This window comes from Hemitrygon akajei, unplaced genomic scaffold (assembly GCF_048418815.1).
Source record: "Hemitrygon akajei unplaced genomic scaffold, sHemAka1.3 Scf000187, whole genome shotgun sequence".
Taxonomy (NCBI): Eukaryota; Metazoa; Chordata; class Chondrichthyes; order Myliobatiformes; family Dasyatidae; genus Hemitrygon; species Hemitrygon akajei.
In genome coordinates, this window is record NW_027332073.1 from 311,748 (window position 1) to 326,450 (window position 14,703).

Below are 14,703 nucleotides of genomic sequence, written 5' to 3' on the forward strand. Positions count from 1 at the left end.
TCTGACCGAGTTAAGAAGGGATTCGATCATTTTATGTCAGATGGGTTTGTATTAGTAAAGAAAGGGTCAACCCGGGTACCAGTGAAAATTCTTTGAGTTACTGGGGCTTCTCAGTCACTTATATCAGACAGCGTTCTAAAGTTTGGTGATGAGACTAACACTGGTGAGGTAAATCTTATTAAAGTCATTGGGGGCGACATGGTTTCCGTGCCATTGCACAAGCTAACTTTACTGTCAGGGTTGGTTTCAGGACCTGTTCAGATCGGAGTATGCTCCAGTTTACCAGAGGAAGATGTTACTTTGCTGTTAGTGAATGACCTGGCAGATGGTAAAGTTGTTCCTGCAGTGCAGGTAACAACTAACCCAAACACTGACGACCCACGGATGGATTTTAACATTTATCCTTCCTGCGCAGGAACTCGAAGTATGGATAAAATGTCTGCTGACGCAGACGAGTTTATCACAGAACAGAACCAAGACCCTGAGTTTGAAGCTTTAAAAGAAACAGCTTTCTCAGATGATGAAATTAAGAAGGTGCCAGTAGGGTATTATCTCAAGGATGGAGTGATAATGAGGAAATGGAGGCCAACTGCTATACCAGCGAGTGCGAAATGGGCAATTGTTCACCGTTGTAGTTCCTGAAGTTTATAGGACTGAAATTTTAACTTTGGCCCAAAGTCTGCCCTCAGTTGGCCATTTTGGAGTAAATAAAACTGTAAACAGGATTATGAAATAATTCTACTGGCCTAATCTGAGGAAAGATGTTGTGACCTTTTGCAAAAACTGTCACATTAGTCAAGTTGTAGGTAAACCTAATCAGATCTCCACAGTGCCGCACTGCAGTCTATATATAACTGCATTTGGTGAACCCTTTTCAAAATGTATAGTGAATTGTGTTGGCCCATTGCCAAAGACTAAAGCTAGCCATCAGTATCTGCTAACTATCATGTGAACTGCATCCAGATTCTCAGAGGCAATAGCTCTCAGAAATATTAAAGCTAAAACTGTGGCGAAGGCTCTTACCAAGATTTTTTTACTTTATTTGATTTGCCTAAAGAAATCCAGTCTGATCAAGGAAGCAATTTAACATCTGGATTATTCCAGCAGGTATTTTATGTACTGGGAGCTAAACAAATTACATCGTCTGCGTACCATCCAGAATTACGATGGGTTCTAGGAAGATTTTATTCTACCCTCAAAACAATGATTAAAACATAATGTGTTCCACACTGTCTCTCTCTCTCTCTCTCTCTCTCTCTCTCTCACTCCATGACTTGTAAAGGCTTGAAAAATACATTATCGGACGCACGCATGCACATGCCAAAAAAAAGACATACTGTGTTGAAAATGGAAAAGACTGAGATGAAGGAATATATTTGCTTTTGTTCGCAGTAAGAGAGTTGGTACAGGAATCACTGGGCTTTAGTCCATTTGAATTTGTATTTGGTCATAGAGTGAGGGGAGCTTTGACCTTGTTAAAGGAACAGTGAATGGATGGGGATGTGCATGATAACTTGTTAGACTAAGTTTTGAAGTTCAACAACATAACTACTCCAGGCCTGTAGTCTAGCGAGACAAAACTTAAAGATTTCTCAAAACAAACTGAAGTGTTGGTTTGATAAGTGGGATTGCGAAAGAAAATACCAGGTGGTGGATAAGGTGCTTACCTTATCTCCAATGTTGACAAATCCACTTCAGGCAAAACTCAATCGACCGGAAGAAATAGTCTCTCAAATTAATAATGCGAATTATGTTATCAAAACACCCGACCGATGTAAACTAACACAGGTGGTACAGATAAATATAATAAAGCCTTATTTTGACAAGCAGGCATCATCTGTGAGTGTTGTTGTCAAAACATATGAATCTGGCAACCCTGAGAATGAAACAATTGACTTGTCTGAGACTTTTCACAAGCCAAACATTGCCCCAGTTAGGCTAATGAACTCGGTTGTTCCAGAAAACATTGATAACAGGTTGGCTCACCTGCAGCCAAAACAACAACAACAGCTGAAGGAATTAATTCTGAAGTTTAAAGATTTATTTCCCGATGTTCCCAAGCAAACCACGGTCGCAATACATGATGTAGATATTGGTTAAACCGATTAAACAACACCCATATCGCATGAACGTAGAAAAGTGTAAATAGGCTGAGAAAGAAATTGAAAAAATACTGGAAAATGGTATTATCAGTCCTTCAGCATCAGATTGGAGTCACCCCCCGTTATTGTGCCCAGACCTGATGGTAGTATTAGATTTTGCACTGGTTATAGGAAGGCAAATGCAGTAACAAAAACACATGCCTATTCTATCTCTAGGATGGATGATTGCATCAATAACGTTGGAAAAGCTGAATTTCTTACAAAGTTTGATCTGTTTACAGGGTATTGGTGTGTTCCATTGACGGACAGAGGTAGAATAAATTCTGCATTTATGATACCATCTGGGTTGTATGAATATAATGTCTTGCTGTTTGGGAATGAAAACTGGTCCAGGAACATTCTGGAGAATGAATGATTCTGTAATTCGAGGGTTAGAACACACAGATGCCTATATTGATGACTTAGTCACAGGGAGTGACACTTGGGAAGAGCATATCTCTGCAGTATAAAAGCTGTTTGACAGGTTTTCCCAGGCCAGCCTTACAGTTAACTTAGCTAAGAGTGAATTTGGCCATGCCACTGTGACCTGTCTTGGCTATGTTGTAGGTCAATGCAAGTTGGCTCCTTTTCGGGAAAAATTCCAGGCAATTTCTTGAATTCCTATTCTGACTGCTAAGAAGGCTCTTAGAAGGTTTCTGGGAATGGATGGATATTACCGTAAGTACTGTAAGAACTTTGCTGCTATCGCTCTTCCTCTGACTAATCTCCTGAAGAAGGGTGAAAAGTTTGTTTGGACCGAGCCTTGTCAGGAGGCATTTGTGCACAAATCATGTGTGCACAGAAAATAAAGGAGAGGGCCAAAGAGACAACTCTGTGGGTTATGTGTCCTGAGGGTCAGAGAGACAGAGGAGATGGAGCCCACTCTTACCACCTGCCGGCGATCTGACAGGAAGTCCAGGATCCAGCTACACAAGACAGAATGAAGGCCGAGGTCTCTGAGCTCCTTGTGGATACTTCACGCCTTTGTATGGCTACTGCTCTGCCCATGACTGCAAGGAACATGCAGAGAACTTTGGAGAGCAGAGAACATCAGAGAAACAAGCCGCCACTCCATGGATTCTTCCTACACTTCCCCTCCCTCGGAAAAGCAGGCCATGTACACAAAGAACCTCATAACCTGGACATTATTGCTGCAAACCCGCTCCCACATTGGCGGAGAGATACAAAAGCCTTAAAGTGCGTAACACCAGGCTGAAGGACGGCTTCCTGTCTGCAGTTATAAGCCAAATGAATGATAAAATGGACTCGACCTCACAATGTAACTCGACATGACCCTGCACTATATGTCTATCTGCACTGCACTTTCCCTGCAGCCTAATGCTTTGTTACAGTTATTGTTTTCTTGTATATCAGCTCAATGTACTGTTGTAATGTATCGATCTCTGTGGATGGTACATCAGGCAAGATTCTCACTGTAGCTCAGTACGTGATAAGAATAAACAAATTCCCCATTTTAATTGTGTGGAAATATTAGACAGACTGAGCTTCTGCTCTGGAACCACAGAAGGAAACTGAACTGTTGTCATTTCTGTGGAAAGCAAATATATGGAAAATGCTTCAATCTCTCATTACGATCTGCGGTAACTGGGATCAGGTGACCGGTGTTGTGTCTCCCATATCAGTATCAGAATCAGGTTTAATAGCACCGGCATATGCCATGAAATACGTCGTCTCTGCGGTAGCAGTAGAACCTAATTCTTAACAAAAGATTTTAACAGTTGTGATTTAAAATAAGTGTGTATATATATAGTACAAAAATAGAAAAAATAAAAATGTAATAAACTATTTTAATTGTGTAAATGTAATAAAGTATTTTAATTGTGTGGATCTATTTGACTGACTGGGTTGTTGCTTTGGAAATTCTGAAGTGAAGCTGAATTAAACTTTACACATTTATGAGAAGCTCAGATAAATACAGAAGGCTAAATTCTCACATAAATGGGTCAGCCACCCAGAAACATCGGCTGCACTTCAGCACGTCGAAACAGTGAATGAAACATGCAGAAAAATTTGCACGAAAAAAAACATTGTCCACCCACAACGAGAGGACGTGACTGATCCGAATCTCACTGCCTTGTCTGAAGGGGCAAAATGTGAAGCTACACGGACACGTTGAGCAGTGACCCGCAGATGCTGCAGATCTGCAGAAAAACGTGAACAGGAAACGAGATCAGGTCACGGGTGGATGGTCTCCCACCTGAACCGGTGACTCTGCTCCTCGCCCCTCACTCGCTGCCCGAACCACCCGCGCATTCCCCACATTATTCCATATTTACACCAGATACATGTCTACTTTTCCACACCATATCTGCACCGATCCCTTTTCCTCCACCCCCAGGTCACAGAGTCACGGGCTCGATTCCCATCCCGGTCCGAAACATAATTCAAGCCCAAACAGGAAGTGTTCACGTTTCATTTTAATCGGCTCTGTGTTTATAAACACTAATTTGTATTCAAATTCCTCCGGCTTCAGTGGACAGGAACACTGAAACATCAAGTGAGAAACAGCAGGAAGTGGCCATTCTGCCCATCTAACAATCAACAAGATGGCGGCTGCTCTCCCATCTCAGCCACGTTTCTGTCCGATCCTCATTTCCTCGATCCTTTCGGTCTCCACACATCTGCCGGACTCTTTTCTACCTGAGAACGATCACTGAGTCTTCACCGCTCTCTGTGGAGGGGATTTACAGATATTCACCACCCTCGGAATGGAGACATCCAATCATCTCAGTCCCGGCCCATCCACCCACTTTTTCAGAGACTGGGATCCCTGGATCAAACGGTAATGATGTGCATTTCAATGTGTTCTCCTCTCAGTCCTCGATTCTCTAAATGACATTTAGAGTTATCACATTTGATCTTTCTTCAAGTTATGACCCCACCACTCCAGGGATCAGTCAGGTGAATCTTCATTGCACTTTCTATAACAAATACTCTCTAACCTCTTTGTTCATCCTCTATGGAATTAATTTCCATCTTCTGCAGCCCCGTGTTGACCCAACCACTCACCTCCCACCCCTGTCACTATTTTCGCCTTCCACCTACCCCCTCACCTGGATCCACCTATCAATCCCCAGCTCTTGCCCCATCCCCACCCCTCACCCTTTATCTCTGACTATTTCCCGTCCACTCTCAGTCCAGAGGGAGGGTCTCGCCCCGAAATGTTGACTGTCTATTTCCCTCCACAGATGCTGCCCGACCCACTGAGTTCCTCCGGCAATTTTTTCTTTGGTCTGTATAACCCGTGTTAGTATGGGGATCGGGAATTTACACCATATTGCAGGGATAGGGTTTGTGTTAATGGACTTTTCGGTGAGACAACAACATTAATCACGCGTTTCCTCACTGAATCCAGTGTTGTGAGATATAAAGTCCCCTGTTATGTGTCCGGCTGTGCCGTGTTGTTGGTGGAGTGGGCAGCGTGGTGTTTGTCTCGATTCGGGTCACAACAACAAAATTGCCAGCGGGGTCCACACACAGTGTATTAGTCAACAGAAAACCTCTTGTCACTGCAGACTTTGTCTCCTGGTAAACTCAACACCCTGGCAGTGTGACCCGTAGATGCCCCTTCCTCTCAGAGTCAGGGAATCATTCTGTCAGCTGATCGACGAGAGGATATTATATTTATTGGTCATTAAAGTTCACCCAGATTTGTTTGGACGGATTTGATGTGGAGTTCGGGGTGTCACAGTGAAAGGGCCGGACGGCCGAACTCTCCCAGTTGTCCAATCGTCCTTCCAGGTGAGGCGACACTTCACCTGTCAAGCTTCTGCAGTCGCCCATTGTGTCCGCTGCTCCCGATGCGGCCGCCTCGACGCTGGTGACACCGGCTCCTCCTCAGTTTTGCCGGGTAGGAATGTTTTTTAACGGGAGTCGATATTTTTCTTCCCTTTTGTGCGGGAGGGGTGGGTTTTGGGGGTTGATGATCGGGAGGCCGTCATTTTTGATGCGGGGGGTGGGGAGGGAGTTTCATTTTTTTTCTCTCTGAACGACTTTCCTGTTTTCTTTGTTTCGTGGTTCTCTGGAGAAGAAAAGAAAAACTCAGCGTTGTTTATGGATACCTGCTTTGATAATAAATTAACCTTTGAACTATCCGATCCGAGCAGGACTTACTTAGTTAGTCACTCAGACAGGAACAGTCTGTGAATGCTCCCACCCAATTCACCAATTCCCCTTACACCACAGATATATCTGTCCAGATACTCCCCACACAAGACAGGCTGGAGCCAAATTTTTTACTACATGACAGACCCTAAAGACAAATTACAAAATAGTCATAATGGCTTACACACACAGAACAGACTGAAGCTGTCCTATCTCTACACATGAGTGCACAAGGAGATAAGCATCCTGAAACCTTGGCTAGCTACCCTGAAGAAGAAATATGGCTCAGCACGGCTTAACACATTGGTTGATCATCAGAAGTTTCTTTCAGAAAAACAGGCTGCTATTTTTAATGTAGTGTTAACCATTTTGCATACTATATCATTCCCTCCTTTAGATCATTCATGATTAACAAAGTAGTAACTTTTTACGGAGAAAGAAACCAAGTAGAGTATTAATTTCTCAATGGGTAAAACCGGCATACATCAGTAATTATAACAATGGTATGTACAACCATTTGGACATAATGCAATATCATGCCCCACATATTACTGACAGGTCTTCGAAGATCACCATTTCGACCCTTCGGTGAACCCGTGTAAATCCTGCCCTACTCTCTTGATGCTGTCAGTCTCCTTGGCAGTGTGCTCGGAGTGGGATATAACGTTAGTAGCCTCATCAGGGATATGGGTGCAGCATTCTGTGTCAGTAATAGCACAGGTTCCCCCTTTCTCAGCTGGGATAAAATCTAAAGCCGTACGATTCTGTACGACTGTTTGCCAGATTGCAATCATTTCAGTGGATATTTCTGTTACTTGGGCCTGTGTTTCTGTCAGGGCCACTGCAGTATTGTGGCCAGCTCCTCAAGTGCTTGTAGCTAAATCGATTATCTCTCGTGAATTCCCGGCTACTCCATAGGAGAGAAAAGCGATCATCCAAAATCGCTCAGTCTCTGTTATTCCTCTCGGCTGCTGGGCACCTGCGGTTCTCGCCAGGATGCATGTTTCCCAGTATAGGAAATTCAGTTTGGTGGGGGCCTGCGATACCATCCCTCAAAACACCGACAGCCACAGTCATCTCTGACTGGACCACAGTTACTCACTCTCTTCCCCAGGTGTTATTTGAGGAAGCCCAGGCTCAGAGTTCCTCACTCTGGTTTAGCAGGATTACAGACATTGGAATCATAGTTTTACCCAGCAGGCCCCTAGTTCTACCTGTTTGGCAAGGTGTGAGAGAGAGACAGAAAGGTGTTAACATGGGGGCCCCCAGAAAGACATAAACACGAACACCTCTGTTACATTCCCGTAACGGTTTAAATGAACCAGCAGCAATAGACCACACCTGGAGTGTACTTTTGATGTTAAAACCACTGGCTTTATTCGTATCCACTTATAATATTACAAATTAAGCAAAATAATCAAAAGCTAAAAGTGTTATGAGGACACATATGTGTAAATATAACTCCCAAACCACTGAGCTCAGGGAATACCAAGCTTAAAGTCTTGAGATGGGAAAGTATGAAATTCAGTTCATCCACGGAATCAATGACGAGAGAGAGATATTTGTAATCCAAGGTGAATGTCAAGAGAAGGCAATTACGTTGAATTCCACAAATTCCACAGTGGTAAAACAGGATAACAGTCGCTGTAGGTCTTATTCGTCGTTGTTCTAAATCCACATACGAATTATCACCAGAAGTAGCTTATCACAGGAGTACTGTCTTCAGAAGGAACTACCACCCAGGCAAGGGTTAACACACAGGTAGATTCCGCAAGGTACTCCCAATCCAGACCCAACACACAAAGTATTACCGACAGTGATTTCCACAGAATATCCCTTCTCACAAGTGTTTACCACATAACACACCCGAATCCAGCTAAGGGTTAACAAAAGTGGTAGCCACGGGATACTCCAACAAAATCCCCAGATGGATTATACGAATTATCACCAACAGTGATTGGTCACAGGGGTACCCTTTTCAAGTGAATTACCACACCAAGGCAAGGGTTAGCACAAGTGGTCCTCACAGGATACTCCCAAACCAACAGATCCACTCCAATGGATCAAACAAAGTGACAATCACATATTCGGTTTACGCTGGATCAATAGTCAACCCACCTTGGGGGCATAGGAGAGTCCAAACAGTGGCCTTTGACCTCTAGGAACCTTTGTTTCGAACTTTCCATCTTCCTTCTTTCTCTCTGGCTGACGGTGTTTGTGACTGTCCTTGCTTAAATAAAACAAACTGTGAGCTATGTAAACACAAGCTGCAAGCAAGTGTAAACACGCTGCATGGTCAAATAGTTCCGCCCCTCTGTCTGTCTCAGTAAGAATTAAACAGGAGCCGGGAAAGCCAGGCTTGTTTACACAGGAATTTAGTAGGAGAATTTAGAATTTTGTATTTTCTCCCCGTATTACCTTTTTAGATATCTTCTGTTGCTCTTTAAAAGTTTCCCAATCCTCTGGCTTCCCTCTCATCTTTGCTATGTAATACATCTTCTCTTTTATTTTTATACTGTCCTTGAATTCCCTTGTCATCCACGGTCGCCCCCTACTCCCCTTAGCTGGCTTTTACCACAGAGATTGCGTGGGACTACAACCAGAGGCCATGGGTTAAGGGTGAAAGGTGAAATGTTAAGGGGAACATGAGGGGAAACTTCTTTACACAGACGGTCATCCGGGTGTGGAATGAGCAGCCAGCACAAGTGGTGCATGCGAGCATGTTTTCAATATTTAGGAGGTTCGTGTAGGTACCTGGATGGTAGGGATGTGGGAGTGGGCAGTTTAATTAGTTCAGCACAAACCAGATGGCCCAAATGGCCTGTTTCTGTATTGTAATTTTCCACAAGAACCTGAAGTAATAGTAATATTCACTCTAAGTCCTTTTAACAGCTGTACAGACCAACCATTCATCTCAGCAGGGATTTTTTATATGGCGTTAAAATTGTGGAACTTTAAGTTAATAATACGTTGAAGAAAATCCCAGATGCACGTCAAGAAAGGCAATTTGCATGAGATTGTTTCAGTTACTGTGGGGCCAGGCACCCATGCAGCTCAGCAGGAAGAGGGAATAATACCAATGGAGAGAGTCAAACTGAGCCAAGGCACAGATTGGAGATGGCAGAAATGCCCCATTCTTATAGAGACAGGACGAGCATCAGGGAATTGATGGTCAGTCCAGATACCAGCACTCTGCCCAGTCAGGAGATGATTTCTCTCAACTTGGGTTGAACCTCATTGTAACAGTGAGGAACAGCCAGATCAAAACTTGGCGATTCCAACAATCTCATCTGAAATATTGTCCTACAGCCATTGATGGACTTTGTAAATCATTTCGCAGGTTAAAACAAGAAGGAATTTGTCTCCAGAAATCTCAAACACAGCACACCAGTTTTGCTGTCTCTGTCCAGATATTTAAGAAGTGGAGTGAAGGATTCAATCGACTATCCTTCCTACTCAGACTGTGGGGAGGGGGGAGGATTTATTCGGTCATCTGACCAACTGGCACGCCCGTCATTTTACACAGGAGAAAGGCCGTTCACCTGCTCAGACAGTGGGAATAGATTCACTCGGTCCTCTCAACTGAAGGTACATCAGCAAGTTCACACTGGGCAAGGCCATTCACCTGTTCTGTGTGTGAGAAAGGATTCAATTGGTCTTCCCACCTGCCGACACACCAGTCAATTCACATCGGGTAAAGGCTGGTGATCTGCTGAATTTGTGGGAAAGGATTCACTCAATCATCTGACGTAATGTTACACCAGCGAGTTCACACTGGGGAGAGGCTATTCACCTGCTCAGTCTGTGGAGCGGGATTCACTTGGTCTTCCAACCTGCAGAGACACCAGCGAGTTCACACTGGGGAGAAGCCATTCACCTGCTTAGTCTGTGAGGAGAGATTCACTCGGTCAGACTTACTACAGGTACATCAGCGACTTCACACCGGGGAGATGCCATTCACTTGCTCAGTCTGTGGGAAGCGATTCACTCAGTCATCCCACCTACAGAGTCATCAGCGAGTTCACACCGGGGAGAAGCCATTCACCTGCTCAGTCTGTGGGAAGGGATTCAGTCAGTCAGCCAACCTACAGAGTCACTTGCGAGTTCACACTGGGGAGATGCCATTCACCTGCTCAGTTTGTGGCGCGGGATTCACTCAGTCTTCCAACCTACAGAGACACCAGCGAGTTCACAGTGGGGAGAAGCCATTCACCTGCTCAGTCTGTGGCGCGGGATTCACTCAGTCTTCCAACCTACAGAGACACCAGCGAGTTCACAGTGGGGAGAAGCCATTCACCTGCTCAGTCTGTGGGGAGAGATTCACTCGGTCAGACAAGCTACAGACTCATCAGCGAGTTCACACTGGGGAGAAGCCGTTCTCCTGCTCAGAATGACGGAAAGGATTCACTCAGTCATCTCAAGTACTGGCACATCAGTCAGTTCACAATGGGGAGTGGCCGTTGTTATGAATTCCTGGGTTTCGTTTGCTGTGGACTGTCATTTTAAGAGAGATTAAGAAGGCGAATCAGTTTGACTTTTAGCTTGTTTACATCGCTCGCAGCTTGTTTAGTTTTAACCGAGGACACAGACACTCAGAGTCAGATGGAGACGAAGGAGGAAAAATGGAAAGATCAAAACAAGGGAACTAGTGGCCAAGGGTCACTGATCGCAACTTTCCTATGCCCACAAGGGTGAGTTAATTATCGATTCAGCGTACTGAAAAGTGTGGTTGTCACCTCGTTTGATCCGTAGGAGTGGATCTGATTTGGGGTATCCTGTGAAGGCCACCGATCAAAACAATGCTCAAATTGGAGACGGCAGAAATGCCCCATTCTGATAGAGACAGGAAGAGTATCAGAGAATTGATGGTCATTCCAGATACCAGCACTCTGCCCAGTCAGGAGATGGTTTCTCTTCCAACTTGGGATTAACGTCAATGTAACAATGTGATACCAAATCAAACGTTGGCAACTCATGTAATCTCATCCGAAATGTTGTCCTACAGTCATTGACGAATTTTGTAAATCTTTTTACAGGTTAAAAATTAGAAGGAATTTGTCTCCAGGAATCTCAAACAAAGCACGCCAGTTTTGCTCTCTCTGTCTAGGTATTTAAGAAGTGGAGCGAGGGACTCAATCGACCATCCTTCCTACTCAGACTGTGGGGAGGGATTAATTCGGTCAACTGACCAACTGGCACGCCTGTCATCTTACACAGGAGAGAGGCTGTTCACCTGCTCAGAATGTGCGAAACGATTCACTCGGTCATCCGACCTACAGAGACATCAGCCAGTTCACACCGGGGAGAAGCCATTCACCTGCACAGTCTGTGGGAAGGGATTCACTCAGTCACATCACCTACAGAGTCACTTGCGAGTTCACACTGGGGAGAAGCCGTTCACCTGCTCAGTCTGTCGGAAGGGATTCACTCAGTCATCCCACCTACAGAGTCATTTGCGAGTTCACACTGGGGAGAAGCCGTTCACCTGCTCAGTCTGTGGGAAGGGATTCACTCAGTCATTCCACCTACAGAGTCACTTGCGAGTTCACACCGAGGAGAAGCCGTTCACCTGCTCTGAATGAGGGAAGCGATTCACTCGGTCAGCCAACCTACAGAGTCAACAGCGATTTCACACTGGGGAGAGGACGTTCACCTGCTCAGAATGTGGGAAAGGATTCACTCAGTCATCCCAAGTACTGACTCATCAGTCAGTTCACAATGGGGAGTTGCCGTTGTTATGAATCCCTAGATTTCGTTTGCTGTGGATTGTCATTTTAAGAGAGTGAAATTAAAAATTTAAATCAGTTTGACTTGCAGCTTCTTTACATCGTTCGCAGCTTGTTTAGTTTTAACCGACGACACAGACACTCAGAGTCAGACGGAGACGAAGGAGGAAAAATGAAAGGATGGCAACCAGGGAACTAGTGACCAAGTGTCACTGATCGCAACTTTCCTATGCCCCCAAGGGTGGGTTAATTATCGATTCAGCGTACTCAAATGTATGGTTGTCACCTCGTTTGATCCGTAGGAGTGGATCTGATTGGGGTATCCTGTGAAGACCACTGATGTGTTAACCCTTGCCTGGGTGTGGTGGGGTAATTCACTTGAAGACGATACCCCTTGTGACAAGTCACTTTCCGTGATAATTCGTATGTGGATTTGGAATGATGACGGATAAAATCTACAGCAACTGTTGTCTCATTTTACCACCATGAAACCTGTGTAATTCGACATAATTGCCTTCTCTCAACATTTACGCTGGATTACAAATATCTCTCTCATCACCTATTCCATGGTTGAACTGAACTTTCCTACTTTGCCATCTCAAGATTCCAAGCCTTGTTTCTCCCGAGCTCAATAGTCTGGGAGTTATAAGTACACACATATATACACATAACACATTTGTTTCTCTTGCTTAAGTTACTATATTATAAGTAGATTCTAATAAAGATAGTTTTAACATTAAAACAGACTCCAGGTGTAGCCTATTGCTGCTGGTCGTTTCTAAAGCGTCACAATTCATAACAAAATTTGGGCCTGCGTCTGGGATACGAACAGATTAGGCGGCGTAGTCATTAGTTATCAATTTCATTGGGGAAATACCTTTTGATTTATTTATGTGTGGAAAATCAGTAGCAATGGATGTTGATAGATGTCTCGAAGTGCCAGGCATTGGAGGACGCCAGAAGGGTTGAGTTGTTATGTATTGCTAAAAGGTTAAAACTTGCTAAGGGGAAATCGACAATGTGGTGGGCACAGATGCAGAGTGTGATAGCTGAACATTATATATCTGAGGATGTGTTTAAAGTGGAGGAGTTAGACGTGTTTCCTGAAAGTAAACCTCGTGAGCTTGAGCTCCCGTACAAGTGAGAAAATTAAATGCGGAGGCTGCGGAAAGGCAGAGGCAGTTTGAGGCTAGAGAGGCAGGAAAACAGGGAGGAAGCAGAAAGGCAGAGGTTGTTCGAGCTGGAAAAGAGAGAGAGATTGCAGCAAAGCGGTCGAGCGTTAGACTCTAGTGATAAGTTTAAGGCCAGTCGGGAAGTTAAATTGGTACCTCGATTTGACGAAGCAGAGGTTGATAAATACTTTCAGCATTTTGAGAAGGTTGCTCAGAGATTAAAGTGGCCAAAAGAGGGTTGGCCTATTCTCTTACAAAGTGTAATTAAGGGGAAGGCTCAGCAAGCCTATTCTGCTTTGACAGTTGATGAAGCAGCTGATTATGACATTGTGAAACAGGCTGTGCTCAAAGCTTACGAGTTTTTCCCAGAATCATACAGGCAAAAGTTTAGAAATTTGAGGAAGGCTGTGAACCAAACTTATATGGAACTTGCTTATGAGAAGTTTGTGTGTTTTGACCGCTGGTGCACATATAAAAATATAAATGATGATTTTAACAGCTTGAAAGTGTTGCGTCTAATTGAAGAATTCAAAAGGTGCGTGCCTGATGACATAAAGAGATATTTAGATGAAAAGGATGCTGCCGCTTTGCAGGAGTCTGCTGGATTAACAGATGAGTTTGCTTTAACTCATAACGTTAAGTTTACCTTGAATAAGAGCTTCCAAAAGAGTAGCACGGATCGCCAGAGAAAACCAGAAATTAAAGCTGGGACTAGTGACAAGAGTAAGGATGAAGGGAAGCAGTTGAAGGAGAAATATGCAGGTCTTACTTGTTACTATTGTAAGAAAGTTGCTCATATGATGGTTAATTGTTGCCTCCTGGGGAAGAAAAAGGAAAAGGAGGCAGTCCCGAATGCCTGTGATCAGTCTGTTGAAGCACCTGTAAACCCACAGGGTTCTGAACATTCTGTTGAGGTTCAGATAAGGATTTGAGAGGTCTGACCCAGTGTCATTTTATGTCAGACGGGATTGTATTATTAAAGGAAGGCTCAACCCCGGTACCACTGAAAATTGTTTGAGATACAGGGGCTTCGCAGTCACTTATATTAGACAGCGTTCCAAAGTCTGGTGATGAGACTGAAACCGGTAAGGTAAATCTTATTAAAGGCATTGGGGGCGGTATGGTTTCTGTTCCATTGTACAAGGTAACTTTACAGACAGGGTTGGTTTCGGGACCTGTTGAGATCGGATTATGCTCCAGTTTACCGGTGGAAGATGTTACCTTGCTGTCAGGGAATGACCTGGCAGATAAAGTTGTTCCTGCAGTGTAGTTGACAACTAAGCCAACCACTGACGACCCACAGATGGATTTTAACATTTATCCTTCCTGCCCAGTAACTCGAAGTATGGTTAAAAAGTCTGCCGACGCAGACGGTTCTGAGCAGCATGATTCTGATACCCGTGATAGCCAAAATCGGGATGCAGGTTATGATGACTTCTCAGGAACTTTTCTGCCTTCATTCTTTCAAAAGGATTCAGGTAGTAAGTCTGACGAGAAAGATATATCCCTGTCCAGGAAGGAGTTTATAGCAGAACAGAA

At 44.2% G+C, this 14,703-nt stretch overlaps 1 pseudogene; it reads left to right on the forward strand.

Annotated features, from left to right (window-relative positions):
• The first annotated feature begins 426 nt into the window (after positions 1-426).
• Positions 427-12,007, forward strand: LOC140724317 (uncharacterized; annotated as a pseudogene).
• Positions 12,008-14,703: the final 2,696 nt, after the last annotated feature.